Here is a 25,581-nt window from a genome sequence, read left to right on the forward strand (position 1 = left end):
ACCAGCTGTCCAGCAAGAGGTGATTGCAGAGTTAAAAGGCTTTTGCAGGAGGTTAAAAGTAATTGCTTATAACAAACACACTGTGTGACACCTAACTTTCTCCCACTCGGACCTTACCGTTAATTTTTATATTGGAGTTAGCTTAGTCACAATAAGGGGGTGAGCAAGGCAGGCACACTAGAGCATCTACTCCCTGGTGGTCTAGTGGCTAGGATTCGGCGCTTTCACCGCCGCGGCCCGGGTTCGATTCCCGGTCAGGGAAGATCCCTCTAAAGCATAGATTGCTTAATTTGTCTGTGTATCTTTTTTAAAAGAAGGTCTTTAAAAAGGCACCCCTCCCAATAGATGAAAGCGGAGGAATGGGGCTTGTTCTCCTGTGCCCCAGGTTGCTTTGCCCCCATTGACCTAAGCCACCTTTGTGCGCACGCAGTCCCCCACCCAGTCAGGTGCTCTATGTTGGCGTGAAGTGCAGTACCAGCTCAACAGAAAGGTAAATTGCTGGAAAACCCTGCTGTGATGCATACATCTACTTTGGAGCACTCTTCTCCTTTGCACTCTTGAATCGCTTAAGCGCAATGTATTCTTCCAGCAAGCTGAATAACGAGATAGGTGAGAGAAGGTGTACCAGCTGTCTGTGCGCCATCAGCAGCCACTAGGTGTCCCTCTTGTGTTTTCTCGGGGATCCTGATTGTGCAGGAATTCATCGGTTCAGTAGCAAGGGGGAGAGGATGGCCTGTGCCTGGAAGTGACAGGCAGTCTGGTGGCATCATGAGGATTAAGTTCCGATTCATATTTGCTGTAGAATAAAATATGTTTTCAGCCCCCATGAGCTTTGTCACTCGGAGAGCAGTGTATGAACTTTTGCTGCACGGCTCTGGGCTCCATGGTGGTCTAGTGGTTAGGATTCGGCGCTCTCACCGCCGCGGCCCGGGTTCGATTCCCGGTCAGGGAAAAGTCCCTCTTCTGACCTTGAAAGCTTTTCCTTCCCGTAGGTCAGGGCTTCTCAAAATGAAGTTGCTTTTCTGACTCACAATTTGCCTAGCATGACGCAGTATCGCTCAAAATATGATTTTCGCAAGGTTCCTTTAGAGCTGCTTCCCATGGTGGGAGGCAAGGCTCTTGAGCAAGTGAGATCCTGTATTCCGAGGCGCGCTTCCTTTTGTAGGCTTCTGACCCCATGGCCTGTGGCAGGTAGTCCTCCTTTGACTGGGCCGCAGGCTTTGTCTCCAAATGGCGTCCTGGACCCACTGCAACCCACCTGTTTGCTAAAACGGAAGTCTGCCTCTGGGTAAGAAAAAGCTGAGCTGCACGTACGGAAAGCGGCAGAGGCCAGAGGCGGGGAGGGTGTGGCAAGGGCTGCCTGATTTGCATAGTGACCTGTTGCATCTTGGGAATGTACAGGCTTTGGAGCTTAACAGGTACTGCAGGTGTCTGCCTGGCCTGAGAGATGCCTGTCTGGTGCTCCCCTCAGGACACACAGGCCTTCCATTCGAGCATGGAGGGTGAGGGACATGGGTCACCCTCATATACAGGGGTGTGGGCATGGGCAGGATAGGTTGTGGGGGACCCGTCAGGGCATTGCCCGTTTGGAAGCCCGTTCGGAAGGCGAGAGGAGGCGGGGCAGGAAACTCTGCTCAATTTCTTTCCCAGAGGCCTGTGGAGAACCCTTTGCACGTTTGAGCCAGCCGGGCCTGCATCAGCAGATCCTGCTCCACTGGGAAGGGAGAGCCTGTAGGCGTAAATCAAAAAAAGGGGAGAAATCTGCAAATTCTAGTGGCAGACCCATGTTGCCCAGGAAGCAATCAGTTTCTCCTGCTCCCTATAGTGGAAAAAGACATAGGAGGTGTATTTCTCTAGGCAGGGGCTCTGTGTAGATGGCACTTCATTGCTCTGGGAAGCATCCATGCTGGTAGAAGAGTAGCAGCAGACTCCACACCTGAGGCTTGAATGGGGACTGTTGGGGAGGGGCAGTGGGAGGCCGAGGAGGGCGGAGGAAAATGCTTTTCAAAAGCATCTGCACGTTCCTACAAACCTGCTGAAAACCCATACCAGGAATGGGGCTCGAACCCATGCGGACAAACGTCCATTGGATCTTAAGTCCAACGCCTTAACCACTCGGCCACCCTGGTGAGACCCAAGGATTTACTTTCTTCAACTCCCTTTTTATGCTTGCTGCTGTAGCACCAGCTGTCCAGCAAGAGGTGATTGCAGAGTTAAAAGGCTTTTGCAGGAGGTTAAAAGTAATTGCTTATAACAAACACACTGTGTGACACCTAACTTTCTCCCACTCGGACCTTACCGTTAATTTTTATATTGGAGTTAGCTTAGTCACAATAAGGGGGTGAGCAAGGCAGGCACACTAGAGCATCTACTCCCTGGTGGTCTAGTGGCTAGGATTCGGCGCTTTCACCGCCGTGGCCCGGGTTCGATTCCCGGTCAGGGAAGATCCCTCTAAAGCATAGATTGCTTAATTTGTCTGTGTATCTTTTTTAAAAGAAGGTCTTTAAAAAGGCACCCCTCCCAATAGATGAAAGCGGAGGAATTGGGCTTGTTCTCCTGTGCCCCAGGTTGCTTTGCCCCCATTGACCTAAGCCACCTTTGTGCGCACGCAGTCCCCCACCCAGTCAGGTGCTCTATGTTGGCGTGAAGTGCAGTACCAGCTCAACAGAAAGGTAAATTGCTGGAAAACCCTGCTGTGATGCATACATCTACTTTGGAGCACTCTTCTCCTTTGCACTCTTGAATCGCTTAAGCGCAATGTATTCTTCCAGCAAGCTGAATAACGAGATAGGTGAGAGAAGGTGTACCAGCTGTCTGTGCGCCATCAGCAGCCACTAGGTGTCCTTCTTGGGTTTTCCCGGGGATCCTGATTGTGCAGGAATTCATCGGTTCAGTAGCAAGGGGGAGAGGATGGCCTGTGCCTGGAAGTGACAGGCAGTCTGGTGGCATCATGAGGATTAAGTTCCGATTCATATTTGCTGTAGAATAAAATATGTTTTCAGCCCCCATGAGCTTTGTCACTCGGAGAGCAGTGTATGAACTTTTGCTGCACGGCTCTGGGCTCCCTGGTGGTCTAGTGGTTAGGATTCGGCGCTCTCACCGCCGCGGCCCGGGTTCGATTCCCGGTCAGGGAAAAGTCCCTCTTCTGACCTTGAAAGCTTTTCCTTCCCGTAGGTCAGGGCTTCTCAAAATGAAGTTGCTTTTCTGACTCACAATTTGCCTAGCATGACGCAGTATCGCTCAAAATATGATTTTCGCAAGGTTCCTTTAGAGCTGCTTCCCATGGTGGGAGGCAAGGCTCTTGAGCAAGTGAGATCCTGTATTCCGAGGCGCGCTTCCTTTTGTAGGCTTCTGACCCCATGGCCTGTGGCAGGTAGTCCTCCTTTGACTGGGCCGCAGGCTTTGTCTCCAAATGGCGTCCTGGACCCACTGCAACCCACCTGTTTGCTAAAACGGAAGTCTGCCTCTGGGTAAGAAAAAGCTGAGCTGCACGTACGGAAAGCGGCAGAGGCCAGAGGCGGGGAGGGTGTGGCAAGGGCTGCCTGATTTGCATAGTGACGTGTTGCATCTTGGGAATGTACAGGCTTTGGAGCTTAACAGGTACTGCAGGTGTCTGCCTGGCCTGAGAGATGCCTGTCTGGTGCTCCCCTCAGGACACACAGGCCTTCCATTCGAGCATGGAGGGTGAGGGACATGGGTCACCCTCATATACAGGGGTGTGGGCATGGGCAGGATAGGTTGTGGGGGACCCGTCAGGGCATTGCCCGTTCGGAAGGCGAGAGGAGGCGGGGCAGGAAACTCTGCTCAATTTCTTTCCCAGAGGCCTGTGGAGAACCCTTTGCACGTTTGAGCCAGCCGGGCCTGCATCAGCAGATCCTGCTCCACTGGGAAGGGAGAGCCTGTAGGCGTAAATCAAAAAAAGGGGAGAAATCTGCAAATTCTAGTGGCAGACCCATGTTGCCCAGGAAGCAATCAGTTTCTCCTGCTCCCTATAGTGGAAAAAGACATAGGAGGTGTATTTCTCTAGGCAGGGGCTCTGTGTAGATGGCACTTCATTGCTCTGGGAAGCATCCATGCTGGTAGAAGAGTAGCAGCAGACTCCACACCTGAGGCTTGAATGGGGACCGTTGGGGAGGGGCAGTGGGAGGCCGAGGAGGGCGGAGGAAAATGCTTTTCAAAAGCATCTGCACGTTCCTACAAACCTGCTGAAAACCCATACCAGGAATGGGGCTCGAACCCATGCGGACAAACGTCCATTGGATCTTAAGTCCAACGCCTTAACCACTCGGCCACCCTGGTGAGACCCAAGGATTTACTTTCTTCAACTCCCTTTTTATGCTTGCTACTGTAGCACCAGCTGTCCAGCAAGAGGTGATTGCAGAGTTAAAAGGCTTTTGCAGGAGGTTAAAAGTAATTGCTTATAACAAACACACTGTGTGACACCTAACTTTCTCCCACTCGGACCTTACCGTTAATTTTTATATTGGAGTTAGCTTAGTCACAATAAGGGGGTGAGCAAGGCAGTTACACTAGAGCATCTACTCCCTGGTGGTCTAGTGGCTAGGATTCGGCGCTTTCACCGCCGCGGGCCGGGTTCGATTCCCGGTCAGGGAAGATCCCTCTAAAGCATAGATTGCTTAATTTGTCTGTGTATCTTTTTTAAAAGAAGGTCTTTAAAAAGGCACCCCTCCCAATAGATGAAAGCGGAGGAATTGGGCTTGTTCTCCTGTGCCCCAGGTTGCTTTGCCCCCATTGACCTAAGCCACCTTTGTGCGCACGCAGTCCCCCACCCAGTCAGGTGCTCTATGTTGGCGTGAAGTGCAGTACCAGCTCAACAGAAAGGTAAATTGCTGGAAAACCCTGCTGTGATGCATACATCTACTTTGGAGCACTCTTCTCCTTTGCACTCTTGAATCGCTTAAGCGCAATGTATTCTTCCAGCAAGCTGAATAACGAGATAGGTGAGAGAAGGTGTACCAGCTGTCTGTGCGCCATCAGCAGCCACTAGGTGTCCCTCTTGGGTTTTCCCGGGGATCCTGATTGTGCAGGAATTCATCGGTTCAGTAGCAAGGGGGAGAGGATGGCCTGTGCCTGGAAGTGACAGGCAGTCTGGTGGCATCATGAGGATTAAGTTCCGATTCATATTTGCTGTAGAATAAAATATGTTTTCAGCCCCCATGAGCTTTGTCACTCGGAGAGCAGTGTATGAACTTTTGCTGCACAGCTCTGGGCTCCCTGGTGGTCTAGTGGTTAGGATTCGGCGCTCTCACCGCCGCGGCCCGGGTTCGATTCCCGGTCAGGGAAAAGTCCCTCTTCTGACCTTGAAAGCTTTTCCTTCCCGTAGGTCAGGGCTTCTCAAAATGAAGTTGCTTTTCTGACTCACAATTTGCCTAGCATGACGCAGTATCGCTCAAAATATGATTTTCGCAAGGTTCCTTTAGAGCTGCTTCCCATGGTGGGAGGCAAGGCTCTTGAGCAAGTGAGATCCTGTATTCCGAGGCGCGCTTCCTTTTGTAGGCTTCTGACCCCATGGCCTGTGGCAGGTAGTCCTCCTTTGACTGGGCCGCAGGCTTTGTCTCCAAATGGCGTCCTGGACCCACTGCAACCCACCTGTTTGCTAAAACGGAAGTCTGCCTCTGGGTAAGAAAAAGCTGAGCTGCACGTACGGAAAGCGGCAGAGGCCAGAGGCGGGGAGGGTGTGGCAAGGGCTGCCTGATTTGCATAGTGACCTGTTGCATCTTGGGAATGTACAGGCTTTGGAGCTTAACAGGTACTGCAGGTGTCTGCCTGGCCTGAGAGATGCCTGTCTGGTGCTCCCCTCAGGACACACAGGCCTTCCATTCGAGCATGGAGGGTGAGGGACATGGGTCACCCTCATATACAGGGGTGTGGGCATGGGCAGGATAGGTTGTGGGGGACCCGTCAGGGCATTGCCCGTTTGGAAGCCCGTTCGGAAGGCGAGAGGAGGCGGGGCAGGAAACTCTGCTCAATTTCTTTCCCAGAGGCCTGTGGAGAACCCTTTGCACGTTTGAGCCAGCCGGGCCTGCATCAGCAGATCCTGCTCCACTGGGAAGGGAGAGCCTGTAGGCGTAAATCAAAAAAAGGGGAGAAATCTGCAAATTCTAGTGGCAGACCCATGTTGCCCAGGAAGCAATCAGTTTCTCCTGCTCCCTATAGTGGAAAAAGACATAGGAGGTGTATTTCTCTAGGCAGGGGCTCTGTGTAGATGGCACTTCATTGCTCTGGGAAGCATCCATGCTGGTAGAAGAGTAGCAGCAGACTCCACACCTGAGGCTTGAATGGGGACTGTTGGGGAGGGGCAGTGGGAGGCCGAGGAGGGCGGAGGAAAATGCTTTTCAAAAGCATCTGCACGTTCCTACAAACCTGCTGAAAACCCATACCAGGAATGGGGCTCGAACCCATGCGGACAAACGTCCATTGGATCTTAAGTCCAACGCCTTAACCACTCGGCCACCCTGGTGAGACCCAAGGATTTACTTTCTTCAACTCCCTTTTTATGCTTGCTGCTGTAGCACCAGCTGTCCAGCAAGAGGTGATTGCAGAGTTAAAAGGCTTTTGCAGGAGGTTAAAAGTAATTGCTTATAACAAACACACTGTGTGACACCTAACTTTCTCCCACTCGGACCTTACCGTTAATTTTTATATTGGAGTTAGCTTAGTCACAATAAGGGGGTGAGCAAGGCAGGCACACTAGAGCATCTACTCCCTGGTGGTCTAGTGGCTAGGATTCGGCGCTTTCACCGCCGTGGCCCGGGTTCGATTCCCGGTCAGGGAAGATCCCTCTAAAGCATAGATTGCTTAATTTGTCTGTGTATCTTTTTTAAAAGAAGGTCTTTAAAAAGGCACCCCTCCCAATAGATGAAAGCGGAGGAATTGGGCTTGTTCTCCTGTGCCCCAGGTTGCTTTGCCCCCATTGACCTAAGCCACCTTTGTGCGCACGCAGTCCCCCACCCAGTCAGGTGCTCTATGTTGGCGTGAAGTGCAGTACCAGCTCAACAGAAAGGTAAATTGCTGGAAAACCCTGCTGTGATGCATACATCTACTTTGGAGCACTCTTCTCCTTTGCACTCTTGAATCGCTTAAGCGCAATGTATTCTTCCAGCAAGCTGAATAACGAGATAGGTGAGAGAAGGTGTACCAGCTGTCTGTGCGCCATCAGCAGCCACTAGGTGTCCCTCTTGGGTTTTCCCGGGGATCCTGATTGTGCAGGAATTCATCGGTTCAGTAGCAAGGGGGAGAGGATGGCCTGTGCCTGGAAGTGACAGGCAGTCTGGTGGCATCATGAGGATTAAGTTCCGATTCATATTTGCTGTAGAATAAAATATGTTTTCAGCCCCCATGAGCTTTGTCACTCGGAGAGCAGTGTATGAACTTTTGCTGCACGGCTCTGGGCTCCCTGGTGGTCTAGTGGTTAGGATTCGGCGCTCTCACCGCCGCGGCCCGGGTTCGATTCCCGGTCAGGGAAAAGTCCCTCTTCTGACCTTGAAAGCTTTTCCTTCCCGTAGGTCAGGGCTTCTCAAAATGAAGTTGCTTTTCTGACTCACAATTTGCCTAGCATGACGCAGTATCGCTCAAAATATGATTTTCGCAAGGTTCCTTTAGAGCTGCTTCCCATGGTGGGAGGCAAGGCTCTTGAGCAAGTGAGATCCTGTATTCCGAGGCGCGCTTCCTTTTGTAGGCTTCTGACCCCATGGCCTGTGGCAGGTAGTCCTCCTTTGACTGGGCCGCAGGCTTTGTCTCCAAATGGCGTCCTGGACCCACTGCAACCCACCTGTTTGCTAAAACGGAAGTCTGCCTCTGGGTAAGAAAAAGCTGAGCTGCACGTACGGAAAGCGGCAGAGGCCAGAGGCGGGGAGGGTGTGGCAAGGGCTGCCTGATTTGCATAGTGACGTGTTGCATCTTGGGAATGTACAGGCTTTGGAGCTTAACAGGTACTGCAGGTGTCTGCCTGGCCTGAGAGATGCCTGTCTGGTGCTCCCCTCAGGACACACAGGCCTTCCATTCGAGCATGGAGGGTGAGGGACATGGGTCACCCTCATATACAGGGGTGTGGGCATGGGCAGGATAGGTTGTGGGGGACCCGTCAGGGCATTGCCCGTTTGGAAGCCCGTTCGGAAGGCGAGAGGAGGCGGGGCAGGAAACTCTGCTCAATTTCTTTCCCAGAGGCCTGTGGAGAACCCTTTGCACGTTTGAGCCAGCCGGGCCTGCATCAGCAGATCCTGCTCCACTGGGAAGGGAGAGCCTGTAGGCGTAAATCAAAAAAAGGGGAGAAATCTGCAAATTCTAGTGGCAGACCCATGTTGCCCAGGAAGCAATCAGTTTCTCCTGCTCCCTATAGTGGAAAAAGACATAGGAGGTGTATTTCTCTAGGCAGGGGCTCTGTGTAGATGGCACTTCATTGCTCTGGGAAGCATCCATGCTGGTAGAAGAGTAGCAGCAGACTCCACACCTGAGGCTTGAATGGGGACTGTTGGGGAGGGGCAGTGGGAGGCCGAGGAGGGCGGAGGAAAATGCTTTTCAAAAGCATCTGCACGTTCCTACAAACCTGCTGAAAACCCATACCAGGAATGGGGCTCGAACCCATGCGGACAAACGTCCATTGGATCTTAAGTCCAACGCCTTAACCACTCGGCCACCCTGGTGAGACCCAAGGATTTACTTTCTTCAACTCCCTTTTTATGCTTGCTGCTGTAGCACCAGCTGTCCAGCAAGAGGTGATTGCAGAGTTAAAAGGCTTTTGCAGGAGGTTAAAAGTAATTGCTTATAACAAACACACTGTGTGACACCTAACTTTCTCCCACTCGGACCTTACCGTTAATTTTTATATTGGAGTTAGCTTAGTCACAATAAGGGGGTGAGCAAGGCAGGCACACTAGAGCATCTACTCCCTGGTGGTCTAGTGGCTAGGATTCGGCGCTTTCACCGCCGTGGCCCGGGTTCGATTCCCGGTCAGGGAAGATCCCTCTAAAGCATAGATTGCTTAATTTGTCTGTGTATCTTTTTTAAAAGAAGGTCTTTAAAAAGGCACCCCTCCCAATAGATGAAAGCGGAGGAATTGGGCTTGTTCTCCTGTGCCCCAGGTTGCTTTGCCCCCATTGACCTAAGCCACCTTTGTGCGCACGCAGTCCCCCACCCAGTCAGGTGCTCTATGTTGGCGTGAAGTGCAGTACCAGCTCAACAGAAAGGTAAATTGCTGGAAAACCCTGCTGTGATGCATACATCTACTTTGGAGCACTCTTCTCCTTTGCACTCTTGAATCGCTTAAGCGCAATGTATTCTTCCAGCAAGCTGAATAACGAGATAGGTGAGAGAAGGTGTACCAGCTGTCTGTGCGCCATCAGCAGCCACTAGGTGTCCCTCTTGGGTTTTCCCGGGGATCCTGATTGTGCAGGAATTCATCGGTTCAGTAGCAAGGGGGAGAGGATGGCCTGTGCCTGGAAGTGACAGGCAGTCTGGTGGCATCATGAGGATTAAGTTCCGATTCATATTTGCTGTAGAATAAAATATGTTTTCAGCCCCCATGAGCTTTGTCACTCGGAGAGCAGTGTATGAACTTTTGCTGCACGGCTCTGGGCTCCCTGGTGGTCTAGTGGTTAGGATTCGGCGCTCTCACCGCCGCGGCCCGGGTTCGATTCCCGGTCAGGGAAAAGTCCCTCTTCTGACCTTGAAAGCTTTTCCTTCCCGTAGGTCAGGGCTTCTCAAAATGAAGTTGCTTTTCTGACTCACAATTTGCCTAGCATGACGCAGTATCGCTCAAAATATGATTTTCGCAAGGTTCCTTTAGAGCTGCTTCCCATGGTGGGAGGCAAGGCTCTTGAGCAAGTGAGATCCTGTATTCCGAGGCGCGCTTCCTTTTGTAGGCTTCTGACCCCATGGCCTGTGGCAGGTAGTCCTCCTTTGACTGGGCCGCAGGCTTTGTCTCCAAATGGCGTCCTGGACCCACTGCAACCCACCTGTTTGCTAAAACGGAAGTCTGCCTCTGGGTAAGAAAAAGCTGAGCTGCACGTACGGAAAGCGGCAGAGGCCAGAGGCGGGGAGGGTGTGGCAAGGGCTGCCTGATTTGCATAGTGACGTGTTGCATCTTGGGAATGTACAGGCTTTGGAGCTTAACAGGTACTGCAGGTGTCTGCCTGGCCTGAGAGATGCCTGTCTGGTGCTCCCCTCAGGACACACAGGCCTTCCATTCGAGCATGGAGGGTGAGGGACATGGGTCACCCTCATATACAGGGGTGTGGGCATGGGCAGGATAGGTTGTGGGGGACCCGTCAGGGCATTGCCCGTTCGGAAGGCGAGAGGAGGCGGGGCAGGAAACTCTGCTCAATTTCTTTCCCAGAGGCCTGTGGAGAACCCTTTGCACGTTTGAGCCAGCCGGGCCTGCATCAGCAGATCCTGCTCCACTGGGAAGGGAGAGCCTGTAGGCGTAAATCAAAAAAAGGGGAGAAATCTGCAAATTCTAGTGGCAGACCCATGTTGCCCAGGAAGCAATCAGTTTCTCCTGCTCCCTATAGTGGAAAAAGACATAGGAGGTGTATTTCTCTAGGCAGGGGCTCTGTGTAGATGGCACTTCATTGCTCTGGGAAGCATCCATGCTGGTAGAAGAGTAGCAGCAGACTCCACACCTGAGGCTTGAATGGGGACCGTTGGGGAGGGGCAGTGGGAGGCCGAGGAGGGCGGAGGAAAATGCTTTTCAAAAGCATCTGCACGTTCCTACAAACCTGCTGAAAACCCATACCAGGAATGGGGCTCGAACCCATGCGGACAAACGTCCATTGGATCTTAAGTCCAACGCCTTAACCACTCGGCCACCCTGGTGAGACCCAAGGATTTACTTTCTTCAACTCCCTTTTTATGCTTGCTACTGTAGCACCAGCTGTCCAGCAAGAGGTGATTGCAGAGTTAAAAGGCTTTTGCAGGAGGTTAAAAGTAATTGCTTATAACAAACACACTGTGTGACACCTAACTTTCTCCCACTCGGACCTTACCGTTAATTTTTATATTGGAGTTAGCTTAGTCACAATAAGGGGGTGAGCAAGGCAGTTACACTAGAGCATCTACTCCCTGGTGGTCTAGTGGCTAGGATTCGGCGCTTTCACCGCCGCGGGCCGGGTTCGATTCCCGGTCAGGGAAGATCCCTCTAAAGCATAGATTGCTTAATTTGTCTGTGTATCTTTTTTAAAAGAAGGTCTTTAAAAAGGCACCCCTCCCAATAGATGAAAGCGGAGGAATTGGGCTTGTTCTCCTGTGCCCCAGGTTGCTTTGCCCCCATTGACCTAAGCCACCTTTGTGCGCACGCAGTCCCCCACCCAGTCAGGTGCTCTATGTTGGCGTGAAGTGCAGTACCAGCTCAACAGAAAGGTAAATTGCTGGAAAACCCTGCTGTGATGCATACATCTACTTTGGAGCACTCTTCTCCTTTGCACTCTTGAATCGCTTAAGCGCAATGTATTCTTCCAGCAAGCTGAATAACGAGATAGGTGAGAGAAGGCGTACCAGCTGTCTGTGCGCCATCAGCAGCCACTAGGTGTCCCTCTTGGGTTTTCCCGGGGATCCTGATTGTGCAGGAATTCATCGGTTCAGTAGCAAGGGGGAGAGGATGGCCTGTGCCTGGAAGTGACAGGCAGTCTGGTGGCATCATGAGGATTAAGTTCCGATTCATATTTGCTGTAGAATAAAATATGTTTTCAGCCCCCATGAGCTTTGTCACTCGGAGAGCAGTGTATGAACTTTTGCTGCACGGCTCTGGGCTCCCTGGTGGTCTAGTGGTTAGGATTCGGCGCTCTCACCGCCGCGGCCCGGGTTCGATTCCCGGTCAGGGAAAAGTCCCTCTTCTGACCTTGAAAGCTTTTCCTTCCCGTAGGTCAGGGCTTCTCAAAATGAAGTTGCTTTTCTGACTCACAATTTGCCTAGCATGACGCAGTATCGCTCAAAATATGATTTTCGCAAGGTTCCTTTAGAGCTGCTTCCCATGGTGGGAGGCAAGGCTCTTGAGCAAGTGAGATCCTGTATTCCGAGGCGCGCTTCCTTTTGTAGGCTTCTGACCCCATGGCCTGTGGCAGGTAGTCCTCCTTTGACTGGGCCGCAGGCTTTGTCTCCAAATGGCGTCCTGGACCCACTGCAACCCACCTGTTTGCTAAAACGGAAGTCTGCCTCTGGGTAAGAAAAAGCTGAGCTGCACGTACGGAAAGCGGCAGAGGCCAGAGGCGGGGAGGGTGTGGCAAGGGCTGCCTGATTTGCATAGTGACCTGTTGCATCTTGGGAATGTACAGGCTTTGGAGCTTAACAGGTACTGCAGGTGTCTGCCTGGCCTGAGAGATGCCTGTCTGGTGCTCCCCTCAGGACACACAGGCCTTCCATTCGAGCATGGAGGGTGAGGGACATGGGTCACCCTCATATACAGGGGTGTGGGCATGGGCAGGATAGGTTGTGGGGGACCCGTCAGGGCATTGCCCGTTTGGAAGCCCGTTCGGAAGGCGAGAGGAGGCGGGGCAGGAAACTCTGCTCAATTTCTTTCCCAGAGGCCTGTGGAGAACCCTTTGCACGTTTGAGCCAGCCGGGCCTGCATCAGCAGATCCTGCTCCACTGGGAAGGGAGAGCCTGTAGGCGTAAATCAAAAAAAGGGGAGAAATCTGCAAATTCTAGTGGCAGACCCATGTTGCCCAGGAAGCAATCAGTTTCTCCTGCTCCCTATAGTGGAAAAAGACATAGGAGGTGTATTTCTCTAGGCAGGGGCTCTGTGTAGATGGCACTTCATTGCTCTGGGAAGCATCCATGCTGGTAGAAGAGTAGCAGCAGACTCCACACCTGAGGCTTGAATGGGGACTGTTGGGGAGGGGCAGTGGGAGGCCGAGGAGGGCGGAGGAAAATGCTTTTCAAAAGCATCTGCACGTTCCTACAAACCTGCTGAAAACCCATACCAGGAATGGGGCTCGAACCCATGCGGACAAACGTCCATTGGATCTTAAGTCCAACGCCTTAACCACTCGGCCACCCTGGTGAGACCCAAGGATTTACTTTCTTCAACTCCCTTTTTATGCTTGCTGCTGTAGCACCAGCTGTCCAGCAAGAGGTGATTGCAGAGTTAAAAGGCTTTTGCAGGAGGTTAAAAGTAATTGCTTATAACAAACACACTGTGTGACACCTAACTTTCTCCCACTCGGACCTTACCGTTAATTTTTATATTGGAGTTAGCTTAGTCACAATAAGGGGGTGAGCAAGGCAGGCACACTAGAGCATCTACTCCCTGGTGGTCTAGTGGCTAGGATTCGGCGCTTTCACCGCCGTGGCCCGGGTTCGATTCCCGGTCAGGGAAGATCCCTCTAAAGCATAGATTGCTTAATTTGTCTGTGTATCTTTTTTAAAAGAAGGTCTTTAAAAAGGCACCCCTCCCAATAGATGAAAGCGGAGGAATTGGGCTTGTTCTCCTGTGCCCCAGGTTGCTTTGCCCCCATTGACCTAAGCCACCTTTGTGCGCACGCAGTCCCCCACCCAGTCAGGTGCTCTATGTTGGCGTGAAGTGCAGTACCAGCTCAACAGAAAGGTAAATTGCTGGAAAACCCTGCTGTGATGCATACATCTACTTTGGAGCACTCTTCTCCTTTGCACTCTTGAATCGCTTAAGCGCAATGTATTCTTCCAGCAAGCTGAATAACGAGATAGGTGAGAGAAGGTGTACCAGCTGTCTGTGCGCCATCAGCAGCCACTAGGTGTCCCTCTTGGGTTTTCCCGGGGATCCTGATTGTGCAGGAATTCATCGGTTCAGTAGCAAGGGGGAGAGGATGGCCTGTGCCTGGAAGTGACAGGCAGTCTGGTGGCATCATGAGGATTAAGTTCCGATTCATATTTGCTGTAGAATAAAATATGTTTTCAGCCCCCATGAGCTTTGTCACTCGGAGAGCAGTGTATGAACTTTTGCTGCACGGCTCTGGGCTCCCTGGTGGTCTAGTGGTTAGGATTCGGCGCTCTCACCGCCGCGGCCCGGGTTCGATTCCCGGTCAGGGAAAAGTCCCTCTTCTGACCTTGAAAGCTTTTCCTTCCCGTAGGTCAGGGCTTCTCAAAATGAAGTTGCTTTTCTGACTCACAATTTGCCTAGCATGACGCAGTATCGCTCAAAATATGATTTTCGCAAGGTTCCTTTAGAGCTGCTTCCCATGGTGGGAGGCAAGGCTCTTGAGCAAGTGAGATCCTGTATTCCGAGGCGCGCTTCCTTTTGTAGGCTTCTGACCCCATGGCCTGTGGCAGGTAGTCCTCCTTTGACTGGGCCGCAGGCTTTGTCTCCAAATGGCGTCCTGGACCCACTGCAACCCACCTGTTTGCTAAAACGGAAGTCTGCCTCTGGGTAAGAAAAAGCTGAGCTGCACGTACGGAAAGCGGCAGAGGCCAGAGGCGGGGAGGGTGTGGCAAGGGCTGCCTGATTTGCATAGTGACGTGTTGCATCTTGGGAATGTACAGGCTTTGGAGCTTAACAGGTACTGCAGGTGTCTGCCTGGCCTGAGAGATGCCTGTCTGGTGCTCCCCTCAGGACACACAGGCCTTCCATTCGAGCATGGAGGGTGAGGGACATGGGTCACCCTCATATACAGGGGTGTGGGCATGGGCAGGATAGGTTGTGGGGGACCCGTCAGGGCATTGCCCGTTTGGAAGCCCGTTCGGAAGGCGAGAGGAGGCGGGGCAGGAAACTCTGCTCAATTTCTTTCCCAGAGGCCTGTGGAGAACCCTTTGCACGTTTGAGCCAGCCGGGCCTGCATCAGCAGATCCTGCTCCACTGGGAAGGGAGAGCCTGTAGGCGTAAATCAAAAAAAGGGGAGAAATCTGCAAATTCTAGTGGCAGACCCATGTTGCCCAGGAAGCAATCAGTTTCTCCTGCTCCCTATAGTGGAAAAAGACATAGGAGGTGTATTTCTCTAGGCAGGGGCTCTGTGTAGATGGCACTTCATTGCTCTGGGAAGCATCCATGCTGGTAGAAGAGTAGCAGCAGACTCCACACCTGAGGCTTGAATGGGGACTGTTGGGGAGGGGCAGTGGGAGGCCGAGGAGGGCGGAGGAAAATGCTTTTCAAAAGCATCTGCACGTTCCTACAAACCTGCTGAAAACCCATACCAGGAATGGGGCTCGAACCCATGCGGACAAACGTCCATTGGATCTTAAGTCCAACGCCTTAACCACTCGGCCACCCTGGTGAGACCCAAGGATTTACTTTCTTCAACTCCCTTTTTATGCTTGCTGCTGTAGCACCAGCTGTCCAGCAAGAGGTGATTGCAGAGTTAAAAGGCTTTTGCAGGAGGTTAAAAGTAATTGCTTATAACAAACACACTGTGTGACACCTAACTTTCTCCCACTCGGACCTTACCGTTAATTTTTATATTGGAGTTAGCTTAGTCACAATAAGGGGGTGAGCAAGGCAGGCACACTAGAGCATCTACTCCCTGGTGGTCTAGTGGCTAGGATTCGGCGCTTTCACCGCCGTGGCCCGGGTTCGATTCCCGGTCAGGGAAGATCCCTCTAAAGCATAGATTGCTTAATTTGTCTGTGTATCTTTTTTAAAAGAAGGTCTTTAAAAAGGCACCCCTCCCAATAGATGAAAGCGGAGGAATTGGGCTTGTTCTCCTGTGCCCCAGGTTGCTTTGCCCCCATTGACCTAAGCCACCTTTGTGCGCACGCAGTCCCCCACCCAGTCAGGTGCTCTATGTTGGCGTGAAGTGCAGTACCAGCTCAACAGAAAGGTAAATTGCTGGAAAACCCTGCTGTGATGCATACATCTACTTTGGAGCACTCTTCTCCTTTGCACTCTTGAATCGCTTAAGCGCAATGTATTCTTCCAGCAAGCTGAATAACGAGATAGGTGAGAGAAGGTGTACCAGCTGTCTGTGCGCCATCAGCAGCCACTAGGTGTCCCTCTTGGGTTTTCCCGGGGATCCTGATTGTGCAGGAATTCATCGGTTCAGTAGCAAGGGGGAGAGGATGGCCTGTGCCTGGAAGTGACAGGCAGTCTGGTGGCATCATGAGGATTAAGTTCCGATTCATATTTGCTGTAGAATAAAATATGTTTTCAGCCCCCATGAGCTTTGTCACTCGGAGAGCAGTGTATGAACTTTTGCTGCACGGCTCTGGGCTCCCTGGTGGTCTAGTGGTTAGGATTCGGCGCTCTCACCGCCGCGGCCCGGGTTCGATTCCCGGTCAGGGAAAAGTCCCTCTTCTGACCTTGAAAGCTTTTCCTTCCCGTAGGTCAGGGCTTCTCAAAATGAAGTTGCTTTTCTGACTCACAATTTGCCTAGCATGACGCAGTATCGCTCAAAATATGATTTTCGCAAGGTTCCTTTAGAGCTGCTTCCCATGGTGGGAGGCAAGGCTCTTGAGCAAGTGAGATCCTGTATTCCGAGGCGCGCTTCCTTTTGTAGGCTTCTGACCCCATGGCCTGTGGCAGGTAGTCCTCCTTTGACTGGGCCGCAGGCTTTGTCTCCAAATGGCGTCCTGGACCCACTGCAACCCACCTGTTTGCTAAAACGGAAGTCTGCCTCTGGGTAAGAAAAAGCTGAGCTGCACGTACGGAAAGCGGCAGAGGCCAGAGGCGGGGAGGGTGTGGCAAGGGCTGCCTGATTTGCATAGTGACGTGTTGCATCTTGGGAATGTACAGGCTTTGGAGCTTAACAGGTACTGCAGGTGTCTGCCTGGCCTGAGAGATGCCTGTCTGGTGCTCCCCTCAGGACACACAGGCCTTCCATTCGAGCATGGAGGGTGAGGGACATGGGTCACCCTCATATACAGGGGTGTGGGCATGGGCAGGATAGGTTGTGGGGGACCCGTCAGGGCATTGCCCGTTCGGAAGGCGAGAGGAGGCGGGGCAGGAAACTCTGCTCAATTTCTTTCCCAGAGGCCTGTGGAGAACCCTTTGCACGTTTGAGCCAGCCGGGCCTGCATCAGCAGATCCTGCTCCACTGGGAAGGGAGAGCCTGTAGGCGTAAATCAAAAAAAGGGGAGAAATCTGCAAATTCTAGTGGCAGACCCATGTTGCCCAGGAAGCAATCAGTTTCTCCTGCTCCCTATAGTGGAAAAAGACATAGGAGGTGTATTTCTCTAGGCAGGGGCTCTGTGTAGATGGCACTTCATTGCTCTGGGAAGCATCCATGCTGGTAGAAGAGTAGCAGCAGACTCCACACCTGAGGCTTGAATGGGGACCGTTGGGGAGGGGCAGTGGGAGGCCGAGGAGGGCGGAGGAAAATGCTTTTCAAAAGCATCTGCACGTTCCTACAAACCTGCTGAAAACCCATACCAGGAATGGGGCTCGAACCCATGCGGACAAACGTCCATTGGATCTTAAGTCCAACGCCTTAACCACTCGGCCACCCTGGTGAGACCCAAGGATTTACTTTCTTCAACTCCCTTTTTATGCTTGCTACTGTAGCACCAGCTGTCCAGCAAGAGGTGATTGCAGAGTTAAAAGGCTTTTGCAGGAGGTTAAAAGTAATTGCTTATAACAAACACACTGTGTGACACCTAACTTTCTCCCACTCGGACCTTACCGTTAATTTTTATATTGGAGTTAGCTTAGTCACAATAAGGGGGTGAGCAAGGCAGGCACACTAGAGCATCTACTCCCTGGTGGTCTAGTGGCTAGGATTCGGCGCTTTCACCGCCGCGGCCCGGGTTCGATTCCCGGTCAGGGAAGATCCCTCTAAAGCATAGATTGCTTAATTTGTCTGTGTATCTTTTTTAAAAGAAGGTCTTTAAAAAGGCACCCCTCCCAATAGATGAAAGCGGAGGAATGGGGCTTGTTCTCCTGTGCCCCAGGTTGCTTTGCCCCCATTGACCTAAGCCACCTTTGTGCGCACGCAGTCCCCCACCCAGTCAGGTGCTCTATGTTGGCGTGAAGTGCAGTACCAGCTCAACAGAAAGGTAAATTGCTGGAAAACCCTGCTGTGATGCATACATCTACTTTGGAGCACTCTTCTCCTTTGCACTCTTGAATCGCTTAAGCGCAATGTATTCTTCCAGCAAGCTGAATAACGAGATAGGTGAGAGAAGGTGTACCAGCTGTCTGTGCGCCATCAGCAGCCACTAGGTGTCCCTCTTGGGTTTTCCCGGGGATCCTGATTGTGCAGGAATTCATCGGTTCAGTAGCAAGGGGGAGAGGATGGCCTGTGCCTGGAAGTGACAGGCAGTCTGGTGGCATCATGAGGATTAAGTTCCGATTCATATTTGCTGTAGAATAAAATATGTTTTCAGCCCCCATGAGCTTTGTCACTCGGAGAGCAGTGTATGAACTTTTGCTGCACGGCTCTGGGCTCCCTGGTGGTCTAGTGGTTAGGATTCGGCGCTCTCACCGCCGCGGCCCGGGTTCGATTCCCGGTCAGGGAAAAGTCCCTCTTCTGACCTTGAAAGCTTTTCCTTCCCGTAGGTCAGGGCTTCTCAAAATGAAGTTGCTTTTCTGACTCACAATTTGCCTAGCATGACGCAGTATCGCTCAAAATATGATTTTCGCAAGGTTCCTTTAGAGCTGCTTCCCATGGTGGGAGGCAAGGCTCTTGAGCAAGTGAGATCCTGTATTCCGAGGCGCGCTTCCTTTTGTAGGCTTCTGACCCCATGGCCTCTGGCAGGTAGTCCTCCTTTGACTGGGCCGCAGGCTTTGTCTCCAAATGGCGTCCTGGACCCACTGCAACCCACCTGTTTGCTAAAACGGAAGTCTGCCTCTGGGTAAGAAAAAGCTGAGCTGCACGTACGGAAAGCGGCAGAGGCCAGAGGCGGGGAGGGTGTGGCAAGGGCTGCCTGATTTGCATAGTGACGTGTTGCATCTTGGGAATGTACAGGCTTTGGAGCTTAACAGGTACTGCAGGTGTCTGCCTGGCCTGAGAGATGCCTGTCTGGTGCTCCCCTCAGGACACACAGGCCTTCCATTCGAGCATGGAGGGTGAGGGACATGGGTCACCCTCATATACAGGGGTGTGGGCATGGGCAGGATAGGTTGTGGGGGACCCGTCAGGGCATTGCCCGTTCGGAAGGCGAGAGGAGGCGGGGCAGGAAACTCTGCTCAATTTCTTTCCCAGAGGCCTGTGGAGAACCCTTTGCACGTTTGAGCCAGCCGGGCCTGCATCAGCAGATCCTGCTCCACTGGGAAGGGAGAGCCTGTAGGCGTAAATCAAAAAAAGGGGAGAAATCTGCAAATTCTAGTGGCAGACCCATGTTGCCCAGGAAGCAATCAGTTTCTCCTGCTCCCTATAGTGGAAAAAGACATAGGAGGTGTATTTCTCTAGGCAGGGGCTCTGTGTAGATGGCACTTCATTGCTCTGGGAAGCATCCATGCTGGTAGAAGAGTAGCAGCAGACTCCACACCTGAGGCTTGAATGGGGACCGTTGGGGAGGGGCAGTGGGAGGCCGAGGAGGGCGGAGGAAAATGCTTTTCAAAAGCATCTGCACGTTCCTACAAACCTGCTGAAAACCCATACCAGGAATGGGGCTCGAACCCATGCGGACAAACGTCCATTGGATCTTAAGTCCAACGCCTTAACCACTCGGCCACCCTGGTGAGACCCAAGGATTTACTTTCTTCAACTCCCTTTTTATGCTTGCTACTGTAGCACCAGCTGTCCAGCAAGAGGTGATTGCAGAGTTAAAAGGCTTTTGCAGGAGGTTAAAAGTAATTGCTTATAACAAACACACTGTGTGACACCTAACTTTCTCCCACTCGGACCTTACCGTTAATTTTTATATTGGAGTTAGCTTAGTCACAATAAGGGGGTGAGCAAGGCAGGCACACTAGAGCATCTACTCCCTGGTGGTCTAGTGGCTAGGATTCGGCGCTTTCACCGCCGCGGCCCGGGTTCGATTCCCGGTCAGGGAAGATCCCTCTAAAGCATAGATTGCTTAATTTGTCTGTGTATCTTTTTTAAAAGAAGGTCTTTAAAAAGGCACCCCTCCCAATAGATGAAAGCGGAGGAATGGGGCTTGTTCTCCTGTGCCCCAGGTTGCTTTGCCCCCATTGACCTAAGCCACCTTTGTGCGCACGCAGTCCCCCACCCAGTCAGGTGCTCTATGTTGGCGTGAAGTGCAGTACCAGCTCAACAGAAAGGTAAATTGCTGGAAAACCCTGCTGTGATGCATACATCTACTTTGGAGCACTCTTCTCCTTTGCACTCTTGAATCGCTTAAGCGCAATGTATTCTTCCAGCAAGCTGAATAACGAGATAGGTGAGAGAAGGTGTACCAGCTGTCTGTGCGCCATCAGCAGCCACTAGGTGTCCCTCTTGGGTTTTCCCGGGGATCCTGATTGTGCAGGAATTCATCGGTTCAGTAGCAAGGGGGAGAGGATGGCCTGTGCCTGGAAGTGACAGGCAGTCTGGTGGCATCATGAGGATTAAGTTCCGATTCATATTTGCTGTAGAATAAAATATGTTTTCAGCCCCCATGAGCTTTGTCACTCGGAGAGCAGTGTATGAACTTTTGCTGCACGGCTCTGGGCTCCCTGGTGGTCTAGTGGTTAGGATTCGGCGCTCTCACCGCCGCGGCCCGGGTTCGATTCCCGGTCAGGGAAAAGTCCCTCTTCTGACCTTGAAAGCTTTTCCTTCCCGTAGGTCAGGGCTTCTCAAAATGAAGTTGCTTTTCTGACTCACAATTTGCCTAGCATGACGCAGTATCGCTCAAAATATGATTTTCGCAAGGTTCCTTTAGAGCTGCTTCCCATGGTGGGAGGCAAGGCTCTTGAGCAAGTGAGATCCTGTATTCCGAGGCGCGCTTCCTTTTGTAGGCTTCTGACCCCATGGCCTCTGGCAGGTAGTCCTCCTTTGACTGGGCCGCAGGCTTTGTCTCCAAATGGCGTCCTGGACCCACTGCAACCCACCTGTTTGCTAAAACGGAAGTCTGCCTCTGGGTAAGAAAAAGCTGAGCTGCACGTACGGAAAGCGGCAGAGGCCAGAGGCGGGGAGGGTGTGGCAAGGGCTGCCTGATTTGCATAGTGACGTGTTGCATCTTGGGAATGTACAGGCTTTGGAGCTTAACAGGTACTGCAGGTGTCTGCCTGGCCTGAGAGATGCCTGTCTGGTGCTCCCCTCAGGACACACAGGCCTTCCATTCGAGCATGGAGGGTGAGGGACATGGGTCACCCTCATATACAGGGGTGTGGGCATGGGCAGGATAGGTTGTGGGGGACCCGTCAGGGCATTGCCCGTTTGGAAGCCCGTTCGGAAGGCGAGAGGAGGCGGGGCAGGAAACTCTGCTCAATTTCTTTCCCAGAGGCCTGTGGAGAACCCTTTGCACGTTTGAGCCAGCCGGGCCTGCATCAGCAGATCCTGCTCCACTGGGAAGGGAGAGCCTGTAGGCGTAAATCAAAAAAAGGGGAGAAATCTGCAAATTCTAGTGGCAGACCCATGTTGCCCAGGAAGCAATCAGTTTCTCCTGCTCCCTATAGTGGAAAAAGACATAGGAGGTGTATTTCTCTAGGCAGGGGCTCTGTGTAGATGGCACTTCATTGCTCTGGGAAGCATCCATGCTGGTAGAAGAGTAGCAGCAGACTCCACACCTGAGGCTTGAATGGGGACTGTTGGGGAGGGGCAGTGGGAGGCCGAGGAGGGCGGAGGAAAATGCTTTTCAAAAGCATCTGCACGTTCCTACAAACCTGCTGAAAACCCATACCAGGAATGGGGCTCGAACCCATGCGGACAAACGTCCATTGGATCTTAAGTCCAACGCCTTAACCACTCGGCCACCCTGGTGAGACCCAAGGATTTACTTTCTTCAACTCCCTTTTTATGCTTGCTGCTGTAGCACCAGCTGTCCAGCAAGAGGTGATTGCAGAGTTAAAAGGCTTTTGCAGGAGGTTAAAAGTAATTGCTTATAACAAACACACTGTGTGACACCTAACTTTCTCCCACTCGGACCTTACCGTTAATTTTTATATTGGAGTTAGCTTAGTCACAATAAGGGGGTGAGCAAGGCAGGCACACTAGAGCATCTACTCCCTGGTGGTCTAGTGGCTAGGATTCGGCGCTTTCACCGCCGCGGCCCGGGTTCGATTCCCGGTCAGGGAAGATCCCTCTAAAGCATAGATTGCTTAATTTGTCTGTGTATCTTTTTTAAAAGAAGGTCTTTAAAAAGGCACCCCTCCCAATAGATGAAAGCGGAGGAATGGGGCTTGTTCTCCTGTGCCCCAGGTTGCTTTGCCCCCATTGACCTAAGCCACCTTTGTGCGCACGCAGTCCCCCACCCAGTCAGGTGCTCTATGTTGGCGTGAAGTGCAGTACCAGCTCAACAGAAAGGTAAATTGCTGGAAAACCCTGCTGTGATGCATACATCTACTTTGGAGCACTCTTCTCCTTTGCACTCTTGAATCGCTTAAGCGCAATGTATTCTTCCAGCAAGCTGAATAACGAGATAGGTGAGAGAAGGTGTACCAGCTGTCTGTGCGCCATCAGCAGCCACTAGGTGTCCCTCTTGTGTTTTCCCGGGGATCCTGATTGTGCAGGAATTCATCGGTTCAGTAGCAAGGGGGAGAGGATGGCCTGTGCCTGGAAGTGACAGGCAGTCTGGTGGCATCATGAGGATTAAGTTCCGATTCATATTTGCTGTAGAATAAAATATGTTTTCAGCCCCCATGAGCTTTGTCACTCGGAGAGCAGTGTATGAACTTTTGCTGCACGGCTCTGGGCTCCCTGGTGGTCTAGTGGTTAGGATTCGGCGCTCTCACCGCCGCGGCCCGGGTTCGATTCCCGGTCAGGGAAAAGTCCCTCTTCTGACCTTGAAAGCTTTTCCTTCCCGTAGGTCAGGGCTTCTCAAAATGAAGTTGCTTTTCTGACTCACAATTTGCCTAGCATGACGCAGTATCGCTCAAAATATGATTTTCGCAAGGTTCCTTTAGAGCTGCTTCCCATGGTGGGAGGCAAGGCTCTTGAGCAAGTGAGATCCTGTATTCCGAGGCGCGCTTCCTTTTGTAGGCTTCTGACCCCATGGCCTGTGGCAGGTAGTCCTCCTTTGACTGGGCCGCAGGCTTTGTCTCCAAATGGCGTCCTGGACCCACTGCAACCCACCTGTTTGCTAAAACGGAAGTCTGCCTCTGGGTAAGAAAAAGCTGAGCTGCACGTACGGAAAGCGGCAGAGGCCAGAGGCGGGGAGGGTGTGGCAAGGGCTGCCTGATTTGCATAGTGACCTGTTGCATCTTGGGAATGTACAGGCTTTGGAGCTTAACAGGTACTGCAGGTGTCTGCCTGGCCTGAGAGATGCCTGTCTGGTGCTCCCCTCAGGACACACAGGCCTTCCATTCGAGCATGGAGGGTGAGGGACATGGGTCACCCTCATATACAGGGGTGTGGGCATGGGCAGGATAGGTTGTGGGGGACCCGTCAGGGCATTGCCCGTTTGGAAGCCCGTTCGGAAGGCGAGAGGAGGCGGGGCAGGAAACTCTGCTCAATTTCTTTCCCAGAGGCCTGTGGAGAACCCTTTGCACGTTTGAGCCAGCCGGGCCTGCATCAGCAGATCCTGCTCCACTGGGAAGGGAGAGCCTGTAGGCGTAAATCAAAAAAAGGGGAGAAATCTGCAAATTCTAGTGGCAGACCCATGTTGCCCAGGAAGCAATCAGTTTCTCCTGCTCCCTATAGTGGAAAAAGACATAGGAGGTGTATTTCTCTAGGCAGGGGCTCTGTGTAGATGGCACTTCATTGCTCTGGGAAGCATCCATGCTGGTAGAAGAGTAGCAGCAGACTCCACACCTGAGGCTTGAATGGGGACTGTTGGGGAGGGGCAGTGGGAGGCCGAGGAGGGCGGAGGAAAATGCTTTTCAAAAGCATCTGCACGTTCCTACAAACCTGCTGAAAACCCATACCAGGAATGGGGCTCGAACCCATGCGGACAAACGTCCATTGGATCTTAAGTCCAACGCCTTAACCACTCGGCCACCCTGGTGAGTCCCAAGGATTTACTTTCTTCAACTCCCTTTTTATGCTTGCTGCTGTAGCACCAGCTGTCCAGCAAGAGGTGATTGCAGAGTTAAAAGGCTTTTGCAGGAGGTTAAAAGTAATTGCTTATAACAAACACACTGTGTGACACCTAACTTTCTCCCACTCGGACCTTACCGTTAATTTTTATATTGGAGTTAGCTTAGTCACAATAAGGGGGTGAGCAAGGCAGGCACACTAGAGCATCTACTCCCTGGTGGTCTAGTGGCTAGGATTCGGCGCTTTCACCGCCGTGGCCCGGGTTCGATTCCCGGTCAGGGAAGATCCCTCTAAAGCATAGATTGCTTAATTTGTCTGTGTATCTTTTTTAAAAGAAGGTCTTTAAAAAGGCACCCCTCCCAATAGATGAAAGCGGAGGAATTGGGCTTGTTCTCCTGTGCCCCAGGTTGCTTTGCCCCCATTGACCTAAGCCACCTTTGTGCGCACGCAGTCCCCCACCCAGTCAGGTGCTCTATGTTGGCGTGAAGTGCAGTACCAGCTCAACAGAAAGGTAAATTGCTGGAAAACCCTGCTGTGATGCATACATCTACTTTGGAGCACTCTTCTCCTTTGCACTCTTGAATCGCTTAAGCGCAATGTATTCTTCCAGCAAGCTGAATAACGAGATAGGTGAGAGAAGGTGTACCAGCTGTCTGTGCGCCATCAGCAGCCACTAGGTGTCCCTCTTGGGTTTTCCCGGGGATCCTGATTGTGCAGGAATTCATCGGTTCAGTAGCAAGGGGGAGAGGATGGCCTGTGCCTGGAAGTGACAGGCAGTCTGGTGGCATCATGAGGATTAAGTTCCGATTCATATTTGCTGTAGAATAAAATATGTTTTCAGCCCCCATGAGCTTTGTCACTCGGAGAGCAGTGTATGAACTTTTGCTGCACGGCTCTGGGCTCCCTGGTGGTCTAGTGGTTAGGATTCGGCGCTCTCACCGCCGCGGCCCGGGTTCGATTCCCGGTCAGGGAAAAGTCCCTCTTCTGACCTTGAAAGCTTTTCCTTCCCGTAGGTCAGGGCTTCTCAAAATGAAGTTGCTTTTCTGACTCACAATTTGCCTAGCATGACGCAGTATCGCTCAAAATATGATTTTCGCAAGGTTCCTTTAGAGCTGCTTCCCATGGTGGGAGGCAAGGCTCTTGAGCAAGTGAGATCCTGTATTCCGAGGCGCGCTTCCTTTTGTAGGCTTCTGACCCCATGGCCTGTGGCAGGTAGTCCTCCTTTGACTGGGCCGCAGGCTTTGTCTCCAAATGGCGTCCTGGACCCACTGCAACCCACCTGTTTGCTAAAACGGAAGTCTGCCTCTGGGTAAGAAAAAGCTGAGCTGCACGTACGGAAAGCGGCAGAGGCCAGAGGCGGGGAGGGTGTGGCAAGGGCTGCCTGATTTGCATAGTGACCTGTTGCATCTTGGGAATGTACAGGCTTTGGAGCTTAACAGGTACTGCAGGTGTCTGCCTGGCCTGAGAGATGCCTGTCTGGTGCTCCCCTCAGGACACACAGGCCTTCCATTCGAGCATGGAGGGTGAGGGACATGGGTCACCCTCATATACAGGGGTGTGGGCATGGGCAGGATAGGTTGTGGGGGACCCGTCAGGGCATTGCCCGTTTGGAAGCCCGTTCGGAAGGCGAGAGGAGGCGGGGCAGGAA

General features: G+C 52.2%; 35 non-coding genes across 35 annotated transcripts; 24 read left to right on the top strand and 11 right to left on the bottom strand.

The window, feature by feature from the left end:
• Positions 1-190: 190 nt before the first annotated feature.
• Positions 191-262, top strand: TRNAE-UUC (transfer RNA glutamic acid (anticodon UUC)). Its single transcript has one exon. It is a non-coding gene; the product is annotated as a tRNA-Glu (tRNA).
• Positions 263-880: 618 nt separating this feature from the next.
• TRNAE-CUC (transfer RNA glutamic acid (anticodon CUC)) lies at positions 881-952 on the top strand. Its single transcript has one exon. It is a non-coding gene; the product is annotated as a tRNA-Glu (tRNA).
• Positions 953-2,046: 1,094 nt separating this feature from the next.
• On the bottom strand, positions 2,047-2,129 carry TRNAL-UAA (transfer RNA leucine (anticodon UAA)). The gene has a single exon. It is a non-coding gene; the product is annotated as a tRNA-Leu (tRNA).
• A 243-nt stretch (positions 2,130-2,372) lies between these two features.
• TRNAE-UUC (transfer RNA glutamic acid (anticodon UUC)) lies at positions 2,373-2,444 on the top strand. The gene has a single exon. It is a non-coding gene; the product is annotated as a tRNA-Glu (tRNA).
• A 618-nt stretch (positions 2,445-3,062) lies between these two features.
• TRNAE-CUC (transfer RNA glutamic acid (anticodon CUC)) lies at positions 3,063-3,134 on the top strand. Its single transcript has one exon. It is a non-coding gene; the product is annotated as a tRNA-Glu (tRNA).
• Positions 3,135-4,216: 1,082 nt separating this feature from the next.
• On the bottom strand, positions 4,217-4,299 carry TRNAL-UAA (transfer RNA leucine (anticodon UAA)). Its single transcript has one exon. It is a non-coding gene; the product is annotated as a tRNA-Leu (tRNA).
• A 243-nt stretch (positions 4,300-4,542) lies between these two features.
• Positions 4,543-4,614, top strand: TRNAE-UUC (transfer RNA glutamic acid (anticodon UUC)). The gene has a single exon. It is a non-coding gene; the product is annotated as a tRNA-Glu (tRNA).
• Positions 4,615-5,232: 618 nt separating this feature from the next.
• Positions 5,233-5,304, top strand: TRNAE-CUC (transfer RNA glutamic acid (anticodon CUC)). The gene has a single exon. It is a non-coding gene; the product is annotated as a tRNA-Glu (tRNA).
• Positions 5,305-6,398: 1,094 nt separating this feature from the next.
• Positions 6,399-6,481, bottom strand: TRNAL-UAA (transfer RNA leucine (anticodon UAA)). The gene has a single exon. It is a non-coding gene; the product is annotated as a tRNA-Leu (tRNA).
• Positions 6,482-6,724: 243 nt separating this feature from the next.
• Positions 6,725-6,796, top strand: TRNAE-UUC (transfer RNA glutamic acid (anticodon UUC)). Its single transcript has one exon. It is a non-coding gene; the product is annotated as a tRNA-Glu (tRNA).
• Positions 6,797-7,414: 618 nt separating this feature from the next.
• TRNAE-CUC (transfer RNA glutamic acid (anticodon CUC)) lies at positions 7,415-7,486 on the top strand. Its single transcript has one exon. It is a non-coding gene; the product is annotated as a tRNA-Glu (tRNA).
• A 1,094-nt stretch (positions 7,487-8,580) lies between these two features.
• TRNAL-UAA (transfer RNA leucine (anticodon UAA)) lies at positions 8,581-8,663 on the bottom strand. Its single transcript has one exon. It is a non-coding gene; the product is annotated as a tRNA-Leu (tRNA).
• A 243-nt stretch (positions 8,664-8,906) lies between these two features.
• TRNAE-UUC (transfer RNA glutamic acid (anticodon UUC)) lies at positions 8,907-8,978 on the top strand. Its single transcript has one exon. It is a non-coding gene; the product is annotated as a tRNA-Glu (tRNA).
• Positions 8,979-9,596: 618 nt separating this feature from the next.
• Positions 9,597-9,668, top strand: TRNAE-CUC (transfer RNA glutamic acid (anticodon CUC)). The gene has a single exon. It is a non-coding gene; the product is annotated as a tRNA-Glu (tRNA).
• Positions 9,669-10,750: 1,082 nt separating this feature from the next.
• On the bottom strand, positions 10,751-10,833 carry TRNAL-UAA (transfer RNA leucine (anticodon UAA)). Its single transcript has one exon. It is a non-coding gene; the product is annotated as a tRNA-Leu (tRNA).
• Positions 10,834-11,076: 243 nt separating this feature from the next.
• TRNAE-UUC (transfer RNA glutamic acid (anticodon UUC)) lies at positions 11,077-11,148 on the top strand. Its single transcript has one exon. It is a non-coding gene; the product is annotated as a tRNA-Glu (tRNA).
• Positions 11,149-11,766: 618 nt separating this feature from the next.
• On the top strand, positions 11,767-11,838 carry TRNAE-CUC (transfer RNA glutamic acid (anticodon CUC)). The gene has a single exon. It is a non-coding gene; the product is annotated as a tRNA-Glu (tRNA).
• A 1,094-nt stretch (positions 11,839-12,932) lies between these two features.
• TRNAL-UAA (transfer RNA leucine (anticodon UAA)) lies at positions 12,933-13,015 on the bottom strand. The gene has a single exon. It is a non-coding gene; the product is annotated as a tRNA-Leu (tRNA).
• Positions 13,016-13,258: 243 nt separating this feature from the next.
• On the top strand, positions 13,259-13,330 carry TRNAE-UUC (transfer RNA glutamic acid (anticodon UUC)). Its single transcript has one exon. It is a non-coding gene; the product is annotated as a tRNA-Glu (tRNA).
• A 618-nt stretch (positions 13,331-13,948) lies between these two features.
• TRNAE-CUC (transfer RNA glutamic acid (anticodon CUC)) lies at positions 13,949-14,020 on the top strand. The gene has a single exon. It is a non-coding gene; the product is annotated as a tRNA-Glu (tRNA).
• Positions 14,021-15,114: 1,094 nt separating this feature from the next.
• On the bottom strand, positions 15,115-15,197 carry TRNAL-UAA (transfer RNA leucine (anticodon UAA)). The gene has a single exon. It is a non-coding gene; the product is annotated as a tRNA-Leu (tRNA).
• Positions 15,198-15,440: 243 nt separating this feature from the next.
• TRNAE-UUC (transfer RNA glutamic acid (anticodon UUC)) lies at positions 15,441-15,512 on the top strand. The gene has a single exon. It is a non-coding gene; the product is annotated as a tRNA-Glu (tRNA).
• A 618-nt stretch (positions 15,513-16,130) lies between these two features.
• Positions 16,131-16,202, top strand: TRNAE-CUC (transfer RNA glutamic acid (anticodon CUC)). Its single transcript has one exon. It is a non-coding gene; the product is annotated as a tRNA-Glu (tRNA).
• Positions 16,203-17,284: 1,082 nt separating this feature from the next.
• TRNAL-UAA (transfer RNA leucine (anticodon UAA)) lies at positions 17,285-17,367 on the bottom strand. Its single transcript has one exon. It is a non-coding gene; the product is annotated as a tRNA-Leu (tRNA).
• A 243-nt stretch (positions 17,368-17,610) lies between these two features.
• Positions 17,611-17,682, top strand: TRNAE-UUC (transfer RNA glutamic acid (anticodon UUC)). Its single transcript has one exon. It is a non-coding gene; the product is annotated as a tRNA-Glu (tRNA).
• A 618-nt stretch (positions 17,683-18,300) lies between these two features.
• On the top strand, positions 18,301-18,372 carry TRNAE-CUC (transfer RNA glutamic acid (anticodon CUC)). The gene has a single exon. It is a non-coding gene; the product is annotated as a tRNA-Glu (tRNA).
• Positions 18,373-19,454: 1,082 nt separating this feature from the next.
• On the bottom strand, positions 19,455-19,537 carry TRNAL-UAA (transfer RNA leucine (anticodon UAA)). Its single transcript has one exon. It is a non-coding gene; the product is annotated as a tRNA-Leu (tRNA).
• Positions 19,538-19,780: 243 nt separating this feature from the next.
• Positions 19,781-19,852, top strand: TRNAE-UUC (transfer RNA glutamic acid (anticodon UUC)). Its single transcript has one exon. It is a non-coding gene; the product is annotated as a tRNA-Glu (tRNA).
• A 618-nt stretch (positions 19,853-20,470) lies between these two features.
• TRNAE-CUC (transfer RNA glutamic acid (anticodon CUC)) lies at positions 20,471-20,542 on the top strand. Its single transcript has one exon. It is a non-coding gene; the product is annotated as a tRNA-Glu (tRNA).
• Positions 20,543-21,636: 1,094 nt separating this feature from the next.
• On the bottom strand, positions 21,637-21,719 carry TRNAL-UAA (transfer RNA leucine (anticodon UAA)). Its single transcript has one exon. It is a non-coding gene; the product is annotated as a tRNA-Leu (tRNA).
• Positions 21,720-21,962: 243 nt separating this feature from the next.
• On the top strand, positions 21,963-22,034 carry TRNAE-UUC (transfer RNA glutamic acid (anticodon UUC)). The gene has a single exon. It is a non-coding gene; the product is annotated as a tRNA-Glu (tRNA).
• Positions 22,035-22,652: 618 nt separating this feature from the next.
• Positions 22,653-22,724, top strand: TRNAE-CUC (transfer RNA glutamic acid (anticodon CUC)). Its single transcript has one exon. It is a non-coding gene; the product is annotated as a tRNA-Glu (tRNA).
• Positions 22,725-23,818: 1,094 nt separating this feature from the next.
• On the bottom strand, positions 23,819-23,901 carry TRNAL-UAA (transfer RNA leucine (anticodon UAA)). Its single transcript has one exon. It is a non-coding gene; the product is annotated as a tRNA-Leu (tRNA).
• A 243-nt stretch (positions 23,902-24,144) lies between these two features.
• Positions 24,145-24,216, top strand: TRNAE-UUC (transfer RNA glutamic acid (anticodon UUC)). Its single transcript has one exon. It is a non-coding gene; the product is annotated as a tRNA-Glu (tRNA).
• A 618-nt stretch (positions 24,217-24,834) lies between these two features.
• On the top strand, positions 24,835-24,906 carry TRNAE-CUC (transfer RNA glutamic acid (anticodon CUC)). The gene has a single exon. It is a non-coding gene; the product is annotated as a tRNA-Glu (tRNA).
• Positions 24,907-25,581: the final 675 nt, after the last annotated feature.

This window comes from Lissotriton vulgaris, chromosome 4_1, assembly GCF_964263255.1.
Source record: "Lissotriton vulgaris chromosome 4_1, aLisVul1.2, whole genome shotgun sequence".
In the NCBI taxonomy this organism is placed as follows: domain Eukaryota; kingdom Metazoa; phylum Chordata; class Amphibia; order Caudata; family Salamandridae; genus Lissotriton; species Lissotriton vulgaris.